The following is a 16,619-nucleotide window of genomic DNA, read 5'->3' as shown; positions in this document are numbered from 1 at the left end:
TCTCTCTCTCTCTTTCTGTATTTTATTGTTACAGGGTCTCACTACATAACTCAGGTGATGGTCAACAGTGTATTTATGACTGAAACATATGTAGGAACAGTGGATCCCATTTCACACCGAACAGAAAAGAGAGACGGTAGTGTGCACAATAACACCCCCTGAGGGAATCCTTCACTCTCCCAAAGATTGTCTGTAGATCCTGACTCCTGCAGGTCCACAGCATTGCTAAGCACAACTAACCTGAGGATCAAGTATTTACATTTGGACCTTGGGGACACTCATCATCCATATCTTACTGGAAGTCTCTTTGAAATTGCTAGCTGTGGAAGGGAACAAGCAGAATTGTGGGTACTGGGAGAAAAGTGGCTGCCAGGCATGTTCATTGGTGGCCTCTGCTGAACTTATGCTGTAAAGCTGAGAAGACCGCAGTCAAGAGGTCTGGAGTAAAGGCGAAGGCTTCACCTGTGCACACTGACCAGTAATGGAATGAGGTCTGCTCTGATGAGTGGTGAGGTCCTGGGCAGAGCCCCAGCCATTAGCCAAGCTGACCCCCAAGAAGACTGGCAGCTGCGAGATGCCTTGCTGCCCCACTCCCTGCTCTAGGAAGACATGGTCACTTCCTCCCTCCCACTAAATGCCTGGGACCTCACAGAGTCCTTTACAGTGTGTCACCTCTCCTGATTGACATGCTCAAGTGAGAACATCACACTGGATACATTTAGAGAGGCTCCTTTATCCTATCTTTTGGAATCTTGTAGAAAGATCTGGAACCCTGCGTCTCACAGAGGCATGCACCAGCAGCAATCCCTTCAAGCACAGAATGGGACGTCACATGTTGGGACGTCAACTACCTTCCTACATCTATGCACAAATGTCTACCAGGCGTTCATCCTGTAATGTTGAAGAATTCATTACCCATAATTTGACTAGCCTTCCATTTATTGATTTTATGTGTTTAAATAGTGAGATTGAGCTCTTTTTATATATTGTACATTTTTCTGCCCAAATGATTTATCAGTTCTTCCTTTTTGATTTTATTTCGATAAGTTCTCAGGAATTTATGTTTTGTTTTGTTTTTCTTTTCCTTTGCTGCTAGGAAGTGAACCCAGGGCCTCAGCCATGGTGGGAAAAATGTTGAGCCAAAATTTCAACCCAGCAATTTATGCTATTTTGTATTTACAAATATTTCCTATAATTTCTCCTTTCCCTTATTACTATGCTTTTCATAGTGTAATTTATAAACAGTATCTCATATGTTCATATTTATTACTCATTTATTACCTGTTTTGTTTTGCATTTTCTACAGGAAGATCTGTACTGCTCACAAACTTTTCTGTTATGTATGCTCATCCATAGGGATGGGTACCTATGCTCACAAATTTATCCATTATACACTTTGTTCTTATAAAAGTTGGACAGATTTTTAGTTGAGGTTTTTTTTTTTGGTTTTGGTGCTGAGGACTGAACCTGGGGCTTCAAGCTTGCTATGCAAGTCTTTGTCTGCTGTGACAGGTCCCCAGCCTCGAGATTTTAAAAATATATTTCAAGATGATGTTGTAGTTTGTTTTGAAATGTTAGAGAACTATTTTTTAAACTATCTTTTAACTTTCCCACAAATACTTATAAAATTGTGTATCCTTTCCATACTAATATTTAGTACTACATTAATTTATATTCAGTTCATATATGTGTGTTTATATGTAACTCATTATTGCTGATGTTTTTAATCATAGTTTTATATTTTTGCTTTAATTATTATTGTTTTATAGAATATTTAAGATCTGAAAAAAAGGTGTTTTTATTGTTCTTTGTTTTAGTTCATTTTGTTCTCTCCATAGATTTTTTTTACTAATACTGTATTTAAATTTTGATTTATACAATATAAATATATTATTTAAAAGCTTAAATGTTCCTACAAATCTGGTACAAAAAAATCCAAGTGCATCTCTCATTCATTTCCCCTTATAATGAAAGTTCTATTTTTGCCACTATTACCTAATTTATTTTCTAAATAAAACTTGTTTCTTCTGTTGTAATATTTTTAACACAGTACTCTGGCTCATATAACTGGCATACAAACCAGAGTAATTGGTATAAAACCAAAGGATCCCAATTACAAATGAAAATTTAAGGTATTTATTGCTGACATGAACTTTTACATAGCAAACTGTAAAAATACAACCAATGAACTCATAATAAATAAATGCAATAAGTTGCAGATTTACAATATCAACATATAAAATTGAATACTGTTTCTGCATCATAAGAACTTACTACAAAATAGATCAGGAGGAGGAGGCGCCACCGCGGGGTGCTCCGTTGTTCCTGCAGCCCGGCAAGCGTGGCCGGGCCGCGCAGGCTCTGGAAGCGGGTGGGGGGAGGAGGGAGCCGGAGGCCGCGGCCGCTAACGCTCCTCGTGCGCGCTCCCCGGGGTCGCCTCGCACATCCGCGGCTCCGCCGGTTCGCGCGAGAAAGGAGCGCGTGAGAGAGGGCTGGGCGGCGCGGGGACCCGCAGAGGGCGCTGTGGGTCACCCTGTGGCACTCGGGGAAGCTGCGCGGCTGGCGAGCCCTGGGGGAGCTGCAGACCGCTCTGTGCTCCGGCCCACTGACGCTGTACTTTATCTTTTAAAAGAAGACTCTATTATTTGTAGCAGGATCCATGAATCCTTATGTTAAGTACACCAGGCATATGAAGAAAATACTGCATCATCGCATTTGTATGTAGAATAAAACTTAAGGTTTACAGAAAAGCTGTGTAGAATGAAATTGTGGGATTTGCAGGTGATGGTTGAGGAGTTGCTTCATAATTTTACTTAAGTAGCATGAATAACTTCAAGAGATCTATCATATAATGCAATCACTATATTTAGTAATGTATTTTATTTTTGAAAACAGCCAATGGAGTAAATTTTAAATATATTCCGCTCCCAATATTTTAGGTTTGTGATATAATATAAACTTTAATTGACTTAGCTTAGTCATTCTGGAATGTGTGCCTGTTGTCATCATGTAATACTTGTTAAATGTATACAAATCATATTTTCACTGCAAATTAATATTGTTGGTGAAGACCATTCCTATCATAGTAAAGTGAATACTGATATGAAAAGAGCCAGTGGAAACAGCAATGACTTATTTGCCTAAAGAGAGCCTAAAGGCTCCTTCTGGCTGACCCGTGAGGTACAGTTAGAAGTGCGCGCTATACCTTCTTCCTCAGGATGTGCGTGGAGGTGAGGCAGGAACGTTGAGGGCTTATGTTACGCGTTCCTTGAAGGAGAATAAGGTGACCAGATACGCTTGGGATTTAAATACTAGTCATGTTTTATCATGTACTTTAGGAGGTGCTGGTGTTGCTATTTTAAAATTTGGCTTCTCTGACATTTCCAAGATTGGTAGCAAAAGCAATTTATAGTGTGGGAGAATGCAGTGAAAGAACAATTTCTGAGCCTCAATCCACAGGGCCCTCCAAAGAGCAACTGAAGGCATGGGCGTTTGTGGATTTGTGTGCCAGTGGCAATGAACTATGCGTTTTCAGAGCCGTGTAACCTATAAGACAAGACCATCAGACTTTTATTGAGGAAACAAAATTATCTTTCAGGCTCCACTACTGGAAATCCAGATGCAACTACACATTACTAGAAAAGTTCCTCACGTTCTCTGTGTCCTGATTTCTTTATTTACGTAGTATCCTATCCTGCGACTGTGTGTATGGCTCTCTGTGTACCAAACAGAGAAACCGAGATGTCAGCCTTCAGGTACTGGAAGGAGGAAAGAGGAGATGAACTTGGTAGACAGCCTCAGAAAGACAGACCCTGACTCTGGAACCTTAAACTTAAAGAGCTTTCCTGAAGTGTGAAAAAGAAAAAATAAAATTTTGAAAAGATAAAAAAAAATTTTGGCTTATGTGAATAATTTATAACAATTAGGAGCACTGTAAAACACTTAATGGGGAGAATGTAACAAGTGTTCCTATGGCCAACAGGCACATAGCAGCATATTATATACGAATGAATAAATAAATAAATACATCAATAATGAGTCAATTATCAAGGAATGAAAAAATTGAACATGGGGCTGTGTAGATAACTCAGCTGCACAAGCATCTGTCTGGATAGCACAAAGTCATGAGTTTGATCCCTGGCACAAAAAAAAAAAAAAGGAAGAAAAAGTGAACGTTATTTTTAATTCACTTTGGACTTTTTGGTCTCTTTCTCTCCACTCATTCAGCCTTAGTCTCTCATTTACCAGAAATGCATCCCATCCATTTGTGATAGATCAGGATGGAACTTGCCTCAAAGTTAGAACTGTCTACCTTGCTTTGAGTACACGGCTATCTCCAGCTCCGTGTGAGAAAGCCTTTCGCATTGCTTCCTCCAGGGCATTCCTTGCTTTCCTGAATGTGGGTGGGGTTGATGAAGACTGCTTCATAGCAGGACTAACCGGAGCCTGTGAAGACCGGGTCAGTGACAGAGGAAGAGGGCGTGAGGAACAAGATGGCGGTGACTGCAGAGGAAAACAGGGACTGAAGCATGAAGACAGTGAGGGCTTCCAATGCGGCGATCTATGCTGTGCTGGAATCAAAGGCCTTGTTGACTGCGCAACTGCAGGTCTTTCTGATGTGCACCTGAGGGTCTTGTTGGCTGTGCCCCTGCACTTCCTGCCCGGGCAAGTGGATGCCGTGGTGCCTGGGCACCTGAGTGTTTTCCTGATGGAGTGAAAGAGCTTGATGCTTGCTGATCTGAAGGTGAGAACAGCAGAGATGAGCTCGGAGGAGATTTTTTTTGGATGGCTCTGTAAAATGTTTATTTGTAGAAACTAAAGTAACTAAGTAATACACACAAAAAAGAAAAACAACTATAATACAGTTTTTACGTGAGTAGTATACTGTAGCACCAACATAGTGGCTGGGGCAGCAGCTTACACACCTGAATGGACAAGGGCAGTGCCTGGCCAGGCTGGAGATGCATGCAGGTGGGGAGCCTGAGGGGCCTGCAGCCCACTCCTCACAGAACCTCTGCAGCCGTCACCTCCAAGCACACCTGTGGGGACCTCAGGACATTCCTGCTCCTCATGGTCTCTCATGCTGCAGCTCCTGTGGTCTCCTCCTCATTCCTGGACCAGAAACCAGCAAGTGGAGGACAGGCCCAGCCATGCCTCATCTCTCCTCACCTACTGGTAAGTGTCCCTGGTGCACAGTGACATGTTTTGTTTTAAGGGAATGCGAGAGTGTGCCTGGCCCCCAAGGGTCCACTGGGCCCTGGAACCACACTGCGGTTCCTCAGGCAGCTTGTGCCCTACAGAGACAGGAGAAGAAGAGGCCTCTCTGGAAGGTACCAGGAGGCAGGTGCAGAGCTACATCTGACTGAGGGGGGCCATGCGATTTGAACCCACAGCCTGGGCTAGCCCCTCTGCCACCAGCCTCTCACCCCCAGAGATGCAGGCCCCTGGATTCACTTGTGAAACTCTTAGAGGTGAATGTCCTTATAATAGTACAGTTTGAGATTTTGGTAATGAAAGTGCACATCTCGATGGTGGTGAAAGGGTAGATCTGGGTGCTGGTAGAACTGAACATCTTCCTAACAGCTTTCTAAATGTCTAGTGTTATTTTGTTGTTTGCCTGCACCTCTTTTCTCAGAAATAGAAAAGCATATTTCAAGAGATTAGTGTCTAGTCTTTCAACTTTGCCAATATTTGTTCTTCCTCCTTTGAGCAAATAAATGTATAGGTTACTTACCATAATAAAACTTTGTTCTCATCCAGCTCCTAAGTGTTATCAGTCATGTTATCTTTCAATATGTTACATGCCATATAACATAATCATGCACATTTTATTTCATGCAGTTGATGCATAAGTTATGTAGAAGAAAAAATTTGATGTTTATTTGTCTATTTTGTCTGCTCTAACAAAGTACCACACATCTAGCAAATATAAAGACAGAAGATTTTTCATAACTTTAGGGAATGAAAATTTTAAGATCAGACACCCATAGGTTCATTGTCTGGTGAGGTCTCAATCTCTGAGTTCAAGGTGCTGTCTAGAATGCTGCCTTCTTCTTAATCAGAATATAACTCATTAGTGGATACTAATGGAATAGTATTCCATTGTACACAACAGGATATTGTTCAGCTTTAGAACTGCAGATCATTCTAACCCATGATACCTCATACATCAAAACTGAGTATGTTGTGTTAACTGAAACTATTCAGAAGACACAAACATTGTTTGGTTCCAATTATTTGAGATAACCAGAGTGACCGAATCTAAAAAGACAGGCAAGCCAAAGAGTTGATCCAGAGTTTTGGGAAGGGGAGAAATGGGGGCTCCTATTTAATCATTAAGGAGCATCAGTGTGGGAAGGTAAAGAGAATCTGATGATCGAAGGTGCTGGAGGTTGCACATAGTGAATACTCCTAATAGTACCAAATGGGGCTGGGGAGATAGCTCTGTGGTCTAAGCCCCTGCCTGGCAAGCACAACGACCCAGGGTTGATCCCTGGTGCCGCTAGCTGTGCCGGCCTCACCCTGGGCATGCTGAGCAGGCCACCAAGACCTGGGGAGGTCTGAAAGTCCAGTAATTGGGAGCCTGAGACAGGAGGATCACTTCGAATCTGAGCTGCGTAGTGAGACCAGGTAGGAATAAATAAATAAATAATTTTTAAAATACCATTAAATTATCCACTGAAAAATAATTTCAAAGGATAAATTTATGTTGCCTACATTTACCTATAAATGAAAATAATTTAAGTGAACTTAATGTAAAAGCTTTGTCTCCCGACTGTTAGTTGTACTGTGCCAGCGTTTGTATCAGCTGCTGTGTCTTTCATTCAGTTAGCCCCGCACTGAATCTCACATGCAGCCTTTAAAACCAGAAGGGGGAGTCTTTCCACACCCGTCTTTCTTAGATAGTCTTCACCCTTCCAGTCTCATATGTTCATGTATGAAAATAAATATCAAATAATGTGTGGAGTTTGAACAGGAATTATGTTGATTCTGTGAACAGTGTGGGGAGCATTGCCAGTGGAGCAAAATTAAACCTTCCAATCTTTGAATATTAAGTATCTTGTGATACCTTTTATATATTATAAAGCTTTATATTATAAAGCTAGTTTATAATACTTTGAAATAATTTTTCAATTTCATTTCACATTGCTCATTAAAGTGTATTGATGCACATTTTTGTGTGCTCACCTTCTGTTATCCAGAATTCCTGACTCTGCTTTACTCTAGAACTTTTAGCCAGGTGTGGTGGCACCTCCCCCAAATCCCAGTTTGTGGAAGACTAAGCCAGGAGGACTGGGGGTAGTTCAAGGCCAGCCTGGGCTACAAAGTGATCAAAGGCCAGGCTGAATTGCATGTGTTCACCTTATATCTTCCAAACGTTTGCCTTTGTTTCATTGGAATATTTATACGGTATGCCTTCATATAAGCAATATCTATAATTTTTCTACTTTCCTTCTAAGTTTAGTTTTAATTTTATTTTTACTTTTATTTATTTATTTTGTACCAGGGATCAAAATAGGGTCCTTGTGTTCATTCTAACTTTATCGCTTATCTGTGTGAGCCAGAACTCTTTGCACAGTTTTGAGTAGAAGTTGTCAGATTAGCCATTTTTACATGATTCCTGACAGTGGGGAATCAAGTGCTCATCTTTTCAGAACAACAGTTAAGTATGACTTTTCTGTGCGGCTCCATTGTACATGCCTTTTATCAAACTGAGACATTTCTATTCCAAGATTATGATGGTTTTCTCCAAAAGCTGCGATGAAATTTTTTTTATGTTTTTCTGCATATTAAAATGAGCATTAGGGCCAGGGAGATAGCTCAGTAGAATAAGTGCTTGCCTGGCAAGTGCAAGGTCCTGAGGTCAATCCCCGGTACCACACATAGACACACAAAAAAACAATCATTATTTTTTTATGTATGCTTCTTGTCCTGTCTATTTTTTCCTCCTCTTCGCTTTTGTGATAGGATGAATATTTTATCATTTTATTCAAAATAGTGACTGAGCTTCTAAGCTCTCAAATCTATATTCTCTCTTTTGCTGATATTGGGTATTTTTTATTATGTTATTTTCAAATTCACTGAATCTTCCATCCCCTCCTTTATCCTGGTTTGCCTCCCAATGCACTTTTCATTTATGCATTTTCAGTTATGAAAATTTGATTTGCTTATTTTCATAATTTTTTTTCCTTGATTCCAATTTTTCACTTCCTTGCTCAGCCTCTCTGTTTTATTTTCTGGAAAAAAGGTAAAACAGAATTTCATAACAAATATTAGCATGATAACAAGTGTTATGACACTGTATATTATCATCTTCCAACAGTTGCTCAGTGTGCCAACTATGGGCATAAACTTCTCTCCAATAGAACTAAGTTGCATTTTTCTCTTTTCCCTTCCTACATTTGCCTTCACCACTTCCTAATTACTTTTTTATTTTGAAAGATATCTCTTCATATAACAATACCTATTTCGTATTTCAGATCATTTACTGTTTCAGTTTCTCAGACCCGGAAGGCGGTATAACGTTTACTCAAGAGAATCTTAATTAGTTCACTCAGGAGTATGGTCTGTATTTCTACTGATTGACATGAAAACAACTTCAAGGTTACCTTTTTTTTTTACTAGCTAAGTAGTACTTCATTGTATAAAATGACCAAATCCTTTTTATCTGTTCATCAGTTGAGGGGCATTTGGGAGGTTTCCATGATGTAGCTACTACGAATTGTGCTGCTGTAAACATGGTTATGCAGATACCACTGTGGTACAATGTTTTTAATTCTTCTGACAAGATACCAGAAAGGAGGGCCCAGGGAGATGGCTCAGTAGAATAAGCGCTTCCCTGGCAAATGCAAGGGCCTGAGTTCAATCCCCAGTTCTTTAAAAAAAAAAAAAGACACAAGGGTAGTAGCTCAGTCAAAAGGGACCTCTAGATGTTTGAAGAATCTCCATACTGATTTCCACAGTGCTTAAACAAGTTTTCACTCCCACCACCAAAGGGAAGGGGTTCCCATACTGATTGCCATGCATTGATGTCAAAATTTATCAAAGATCTAAATATTAAAACGAAGAAACTAAATCTACTGGAAGACAAAAGAGGTGCAAATCTTCAAGATATAGGTGTATGCTGGGAATTTATGAACCAAACTGAAACTGCATGGGAAATACTTCAAAGAATCAAGTGGTATGTCATCTTATTTAAATCTTTCTCACATCCAAAGCAATTGGCTTCATTGTTCTTCTGTGGACCCAGTATGGCATGGTTGTTGAGGTGAGTGTGAGTTTGCACCCTTCTTTTATTTTTGTATTTTAATAAGGGTCTATAGGGTCTCACTACACAGATAGGACTCCTAGTGATCCACCTGTGTTCGGTGTCCTAGGAGCTGGGTTTACAGGTGTGGGCCATGACACCCAGTCTCAATCACAGTCTCAGCGTACCATGGGGATGGGGCCAGCACAGCAGGCCCGGCGTTCGGACACAGACCCCTGTGTCTGCCTAAGCAGGCACTTTAATCTGCTGAGCTATTTGGCCGGCCCTTGCACCATTTTATTTCTCCATTGATCCTTGATGCCCCACCTGGCAAGAACAAGTCTTATTTGCCTCCTCTTTTGCTCCATTTATTGGCACAGTGTAGCTAGTCAGAGGTCAGCCCAGGACCTGCAGGACTGTGAGTAACACTATGGGATCATGCATAACACCCAAAGGATGGACAAGTAGAACTACAAGGAGTGGCAATGTCCCCTGCACCACAGAATCCAAGACTCTGCAAACAGCCCCATCAGTAGCTCAGGAGACTGACCCCTTTCCCTGCATTAGTGGGGCCAGGCAACTGAGAGAATGCCAGCTAAACAGTAGGGAGCACATGATGGATGGGTAAGACTAGTGAGATGGAAACACTGGAAACAGGCACCTACAGGTGTTAAATTAGGAGACTGAGTGCTGTGTTAGGGAGAAAGACACATGGAATAGAACGAAGCAGGTGAGGCTTGTACCGTTTTAAAATCTTAATTTAATTTTATTGCTCTCTGTTTTTTGTTTGTACGTTGTATTTACTTCCTTGGCTGTCTCTTGGACTGGACCCATGTGCGCATGCGCTGTGGGCATTGCCTGTTGCATTGAGGGTAGAAGCGTTGAGGCGCTTTCTTTTCACCGCATTTGGTGAGGAGAACGCTGAACCTGTGGCGGTGGTTGTCCTGGGCTGTGAGGAGAGCAGGTGGAGAGATGCAGGCCTGTGAGAGCACCAGGACGAGTGCCCTCGGAGGGGAGGACTATACTGCTGCGCCGTGGCCCTGAATCCTTTGGAGTCGGAGGAGGCGCAGGTGTGAGAGGCGAAGGTGCGGTGCCCCGGGAAGGTCCTCGGGAACCGGTGACAAGCCAGGCTCGGGCACCGGGTGACCTCGCCTCGGCCCCTGTCAGGGACTCTGAGAATGATTTCAAGTTGTATCCTTTGTGAGGGCCAGCTGGAGGGGGATTTGGAGGGTGTGGGGGTACTGAGGAGGCAAACAGGGACTGCCCGATAGGGACCCAAGAGCGGTGACCCAAGGACAGTGGGCGGGGGGATGGGCGGGAGGCCGTAGGGACCCTGTGAGGTGTCTGGGGTGCCTTGAGGGGGCGACGGGCTGGGACCAGGGCAGCCTGGGTCACGAAGGCACCTTAACCAAGTTTCCCGAATGCACATTTGGGTGCCTTTTCACTATAGCCTGGATGCAGAGCTTGCCCGCCTGTTCCTGGCTACAGTAGCAGAGACCCTGGCTCCTGAAGTTCACAGGGAAATCACCTTGAGAGGCAATTATCTGCGTATGTAAGTTCTGGACTGGCCTGGGGCGTGTGGGAGGGGCCGCAGGTGCTGGCCTGTGTCTGCCAGGTTGCTGCCTAGGGGTGCAGGCAAGGACCTCCAAGCTTTGTTCTAAGGAGAGGGTGTGGCGTGCAGGGTGGGCCAGGGGCATTGTAAGCTATGGGCAGGAGGGTGGGACAGAGAGGGAGAGATCTGAGTGCTGTTGCTGTGATTTTGTCTGTCTTCTCTTTAGTCTGTTAACTGCAGAAGAGTCTCACCTTTTGGACGTCTCTATGGAGGCCTTGCTGAATTGTCTTTCCATGGTGCTCCTGTTATTAGTCTGTTCTGATCCTTAGTTTCTGGACAAGGCTGAGTTGCAAAAATAATTCACTTTTCTTCATCTGTCCTCCAACCCTGTGCAATGAATTCCCTACAGCCGAGATTCCTGAGGTCCCCTGACACTTTAATTGTAACAGCTCTGTTTCTTCTCTAGACAATCTTCTGCTGTATAAATGTTTGTTGCTGTTGAAAATCAAGTGCATATGCTTGAGTTTGCATTTGTCCATTAATCTTCCAATTTTCCTTACATTTGTCCCTGGGGGAGGTGTGATTCTATGGTTTAAACTGACAAGGTAATTGAAGAGAACATAGAAAATGGAGAATATGAAAATCAATGAAGTCTTGTTTTTCAACATTAACTACCCTCAGCGTTTTGAACCCCATTGGCCCTGTGAGAGTTGAAGCCATACAGAAAGTGAATATCACTTGCATAAATTCTGGTTTCATTTGCAAGTCTAAAATGAGATTTTGCCTTCATTTCTTCGTGTTCCTGACATTGATACCTTGGTGAAAATATTCAGAAACATATTTTTCAATTGAATAAAAAACTACGCTACTTTAAACTTACTGAATATCAGAACTATTCAATTCTCTCCCTCCTTGGATGAGAATTCGTAGATATTCCTGTATGTCAGTCTTTTCACCAATATTGGTGTGCGTTTTAGTGGCTCCAGGTCACAGCAATTCATTCATTTACATATTGACTACATTCCTGGAGGGAGTGCACACATGCACATAACTCATGCTTCATGACAAGGGGTACTTATCCACGTAGAGGACGGAGCCCACGGGTGTTAGGTTTCATTCCCTCCACCTGAAATGAGGGGTAGGGTCATTTTTTCCTTGCTGTATGCATTGCAAAAAGAAGGTCTTGAAAACATCTTCCATGTTCATGAAAGTGGGAAGAGGCACTTTGTCTTCTTTTAGCTTTCATATTATTTGTATCATTTTCAGACATAGAAAGAATTTAAAGTTCTTGAAAGTGTATGCTTTAATTGAGAGGAGGTATCTCTTCTAAGTGGTGAATTACTACTTAATCTCAATTTGCACATGTCCAAGCCTTAGGTTTGTAATATGTACTGAAAACATGTTCTTCAAAAAGGCTGAGCTCACACTATATCTAAGCTATGTTTGTTTTTCACCTTTTCTTCCTAGCTGTTCTTGTGCAAGTAAAGGCCAGCATTTCCCTTGCATTTCAGCCCTGATGACTTTTGTGCACTCATTCCTGTCCACATGAAGGACTGTGTTTTGCTGTTCCCTTTTTATCTTTAGTAGATTCTAATTTAGTGTGATCTCCAACTGTGACTGTGATCCTAGAGTGCTGAGAACTACTGCTTTGCTAGAAGGGTTCATGAGCTGTGTTCGAGGATGTTGTTTGGTGAATTCTTCATGGTTTGATCTTTGTGAGCCTTGATCTGAGAATGAATTGTGGGATGCAGAGCAGCTCTCAGCGGTGAAGATAAGTTTCCACAGGGTGTAGTGAACATCTTCTGAGGGCCCTACAGTGCCTAATGATGGATGAGGCCTTCTATTCTCTTCGTTTCCCTGGATGGCATCAACCACTCCTCTCTTATCTCCTGATGAGTGGGGATGTATTGTCCTTAGTCCACTTAAGGATCAGACGTTTTTCCAGAACCCAGAAATTCCTCACCATTGAGTCTTCAAATGAACCCCACTGGGGATGGGCAGGATTTCATCCCTCTGTAACTCTCTTCTCTGGTCCTTCTTCCTGAAAGCACCAGCTACCTGAACTCTGAATGTTTTTCATGTCCTAAACTATGGGCACTTTCTACTCTAAAAATCTCTTCCTTTTTATGTACATATTTTTTCTCTATATTCTGTCCTCTCTCACTTGTTTTATTCATTCCTGTGTCTTTCTTTTTCTTCTCTTAAAATTTTTATTGCGTGCACACCATTTGTGATGAGTAGAGGGAAATGATGCTTTCCATCACTACCAACCCTGCTGTCCCTCCTCATTTATCCTGGATGGTTCCAGTAGATTCTGTCTATATATGTGGGATCTCCTCACTCTCTTCTCAAGGAATGGGAATACTTGCATCATTTCCCTTCATGTTCTTAGTTTCTGTGCCCCTAAAATGTAATTTTTCAAACCATCTGCCTTGTCCTTTGTAGACACAGTCCTTTTCACATGGTAGACTATAAGGTGGAATTCTCAGACTCTGCATTGTTCTGAGCTGGAATCCCAAACTTGCTCTGCACATTTCTTTTCACTTCATTGTTTCACTCTTTGTTGTTGTTTGGGTGTGTTTGTTAACATGCTTATTGAGGTTCAATTCATATACTGGAAATTCCACCTTGTTTCATTCTTAATTATTTTAAAACGGGAATGCAGCTGATTGTAGTTTAAATCAGGAGAGCTGTTCCTTTCATTTCCTAAGGAAAACAGCAAACCTCCTAAAAGAGAGGCAGTGTTGAGCAGCTTATTATGGTCATTCTTTCTGGAGGGAAATGGGATCTCAGTGTTGTCTTAATTTGTATTTCTGAAATAATAATTGTACGGGATGGCGTCTAGCATAATGCCCTATTCACTTTTAAATGTAGAAGAGTCTGAGGCAGAACTGAATTTATTTTCACCTCTGCCTGAAGTATTTACATAGCAGCAGCCTTGCCTAAACTACTCCATTCCTCACTCCTTCCCCTGCCCTGTCAGAGCTTCACAAACACATAGGAGATAAGGAGAGACAGGACTCATTTAGGCACCAAGATACAGACTATTTGCCCATGCTTAGCCATAAATCCCTGTGCCCAAGACCTCGCACCTGTAGGATGTAGGGGGCACTACATTCCTGCACAGTTGCCATAGCAACAAAGAAACTATTAAAGCAGGTAGGGAAAAAAGAACTGAGCCTTTTGTGTTTTTCCAGATGAAAAGTGGAGCACATGGATCCTTGGATAACTAATAGACTCTGTAATTCCGTTTAATTTGATCTCCCGTGGTCAACATACCCAGTCCTAGCTGTTACATTTGGGTCTCTTCCGGGATCCCCACGGACAAGATGGTCTTGCAGAAGGCCTGCCCAGCCTCTGTGCCTGTGAGCTGCTTCTGGATGGTTTTTGGTGCCACAACCTGATTTCTGCTTACTGTCCTGAAGTGGCTGAAGGAACGGAGCATGGTGGTTGGAAAGGAATGACAGAGCCTGTTCTCACCTAGGTGAGATTTGACTGCCTTTTGTCCTTCTCTTGAGGCTGGTTTCATCGGTGGGCCCAAGCTTCCAGACGTGGAAGATTGTATCAGTCTATCTCAGATGAGTATTCCTGAGATACTATTCACCCACTGTTTCTCTCATTGAGAGCTTGTTTTCTCATGAAGAAATATTCCTGGATTCATTTTCTTTCTGGCTGGAGGCCCTATGAGGTGCATTTTTTCCTCATTTATTTTAGTTTGTTGCAGGGGGGACTCCACTCTTTTTTTTTTTTAGTTTGCTGCAGGGAGGACCCTGAGGTAGTTACCAGGAAATCTATGAGAATGGTGGCAGTAACCTTGCATTTGTTTTGGTTTGAAATCCAGCTGAGAGTTTAAGTTAGTAAAGAAAAGGGGTCAGACAAATAGAAAAGAAAATCAGTTCTGTTCCAGGCTGTTGCCTGTTTGTTTGTCTATGTGACTTGCTTGCTCTGTGTCTTTTCCCAATGCGCCTGCAATTCCCTAACATGCTTGCTTTCTTTTATCTGGGCTTGGGAGTTTTTTTTTTCTTTTTGTTCTACACATATTTCTAGTTTATTATGGCAAAGGTGAAAATGCCACCTTCTCCACAACAGCAACCAGTAAAATTTATCCCAAAACCAACTCGGTACAAAACAGGTCTGTTTCAGAATTAAAAAAAAAGAAAAAGAAAAAAGTCTTTACATAAGTTTTCAAATCCTGTATTAAAACATACAAGAAACAAATGGGTCATTGGCCACACAGCCCAGTCCCCATCCACTCCTCCCAGAGAGCAGACAAAGCACTGGGTCCTCTCCACAAAGATTGGTGGTTTAGCTGGTGTCCATCCTTGCATTGTAGGCATGCAGCTGTGCATCCAGCTTGTCTGCAGAAAGCTGCTGCTTTGAGTTCCAGCCAGTGCCTCTGCCTCTTCCTCAGCTGCCTCCATGGGTCCATCTCCGCATGCCTCCACCACCACCAAAACCTCCAGAGCCAGTTTCTAGTCAGGCCACCTGTGTTTATGCACTGTGCAGATCCTCGCTGTATTTCAATCTGTGATGTGACAAGCTGGATATTCATGGGGCGGCCATCCAGAGGGACCCCACTGTACTGTTTCATAGACTTCAGTGCATCTGCCTTCCATTCAAAGTGCACATCTGCTTTTCCTAAACTTTGGCTAGAGTGATCATAGCGCACAGCCGCCTTTTTCAGTGTTTCAAATTCGGCAAAGAGTTCCTGAGTATCTGTGTCTGACACTGCAAAGTGACACCAACAACTTTCCACCAGTCTACATGTTGGTGCCACCCCCAAAACCATGAAAAGGTCATGCTGCCACTTGTCTGGAAGTTGCTTTGGCGTGCTGTAGGGCACCAGCTAGTTCCTGCAGCCTCCACCCGGCCTATTCCCCCTGGGCCCCTGCCTGGATTCACTCGTGCGGTGGCCTGCGCCCCACCACCAGGGCCACACTGGGAGTCAGCTTTGCCTTGGCCATGGCCCCCACCACAGCCATCTTGCTGGCTCCAGTTCAGCTTAATGATGGCATTCAAAGATATATTCATTTTGTTGACCATGGTGGGTGCAGAATTGGGCCTGGGATGGAGCCCACATGTCAGCACGTCTGGGCTGGGGAGTTCTAAATGTCGATTTTCCCCTTTCTGCCATTTGGAGCTGTTTATTTCCATCACAGAAAAGCTCACATCCTGCTGCTTCACTTTGTTATAGTTACACAAAATTATGTTAGCCTTGTATTTTGCTTCTTATGGAAATCAGGTTGGGATGCTTTGGATTTTCTGTTACCTCATCTTGAGCTCTGTGGCACCCTGAGAGCCTCAGCCATAAGTGCCACAGACTCAGCTCTTACTTCATCTTCAGAGTTCTCTCTCTGTATATATTCTTTCACCTTTTATTTTTGAGCTGATGGCATTGTAATAACAGCCCACTGAGCTCACTAGCTCAGCTCATGGGCCCTTATCTGTCCTGCTCTTTCCAGTGAGGCTTTCTGCTCACCTCACACTGCCCCCCAGCCTCCTCAGCAGCTGCTCTCTTGTTGTGGCCACAAGGAGGGGATTCTGAGTCCCCTCCCCCAGGAGTTCTTCCTCTAGTTACTTGCTGCAAACTTCAAAAGTAAAAAGTCTACAGGAAGAAGTTACTGTTTCATAGTACAGAAAATACAGGATGGAAATATAGACAGGAAAAGAGAAAAGTGATGCTGGCAGCCTATAGGAAGTCTACTACATGGGAAAGAGATAAGTGAAAAGACCCAAAGCTGTTAGAAAAGGCAAAAGAAAATACTTAAGATGGAATCAGAGGAAGTTTCAGGAAAGTGTTTGTAAAGGAATAGGAATAAA

At 42.7% G+C, this 16,619-nt stretch overlaps 1 pseudogene; it reads right to left on the bottom strand.

Moving 5' to 3' along the window:
- Positions 1 to 15,104: 15,104 nt before the first annotated feature.
- On the bottom strand, positions 15,105 to 15,842 carry LOC101583004 (annotated as a pseudogene).
- Positions 15,843 to 16,619: the final 777 nt, after the last annotated feature.

This window comes from Octodon degus, unplaced genomic scaffold, assembly GCF_000260255.1.
Source record: "Octodon degus isolate 3935 unplaced genomic scaffold, OctDeg1.0 scaffold00063, whole genome shotgun sequence".
NCBI classification, from domain to species: domain Eukaryota; kingdom Metazoa; phylum Chordata; class Mammalia; order Rodentia; family Octodontidae; genus Octodon; species Octodon degus.
The sequence above is the reverse complement of the archived record's forward strand: the minus strand, read 5'-3'. Positions and strand labels throughout refer to the sequence as shown.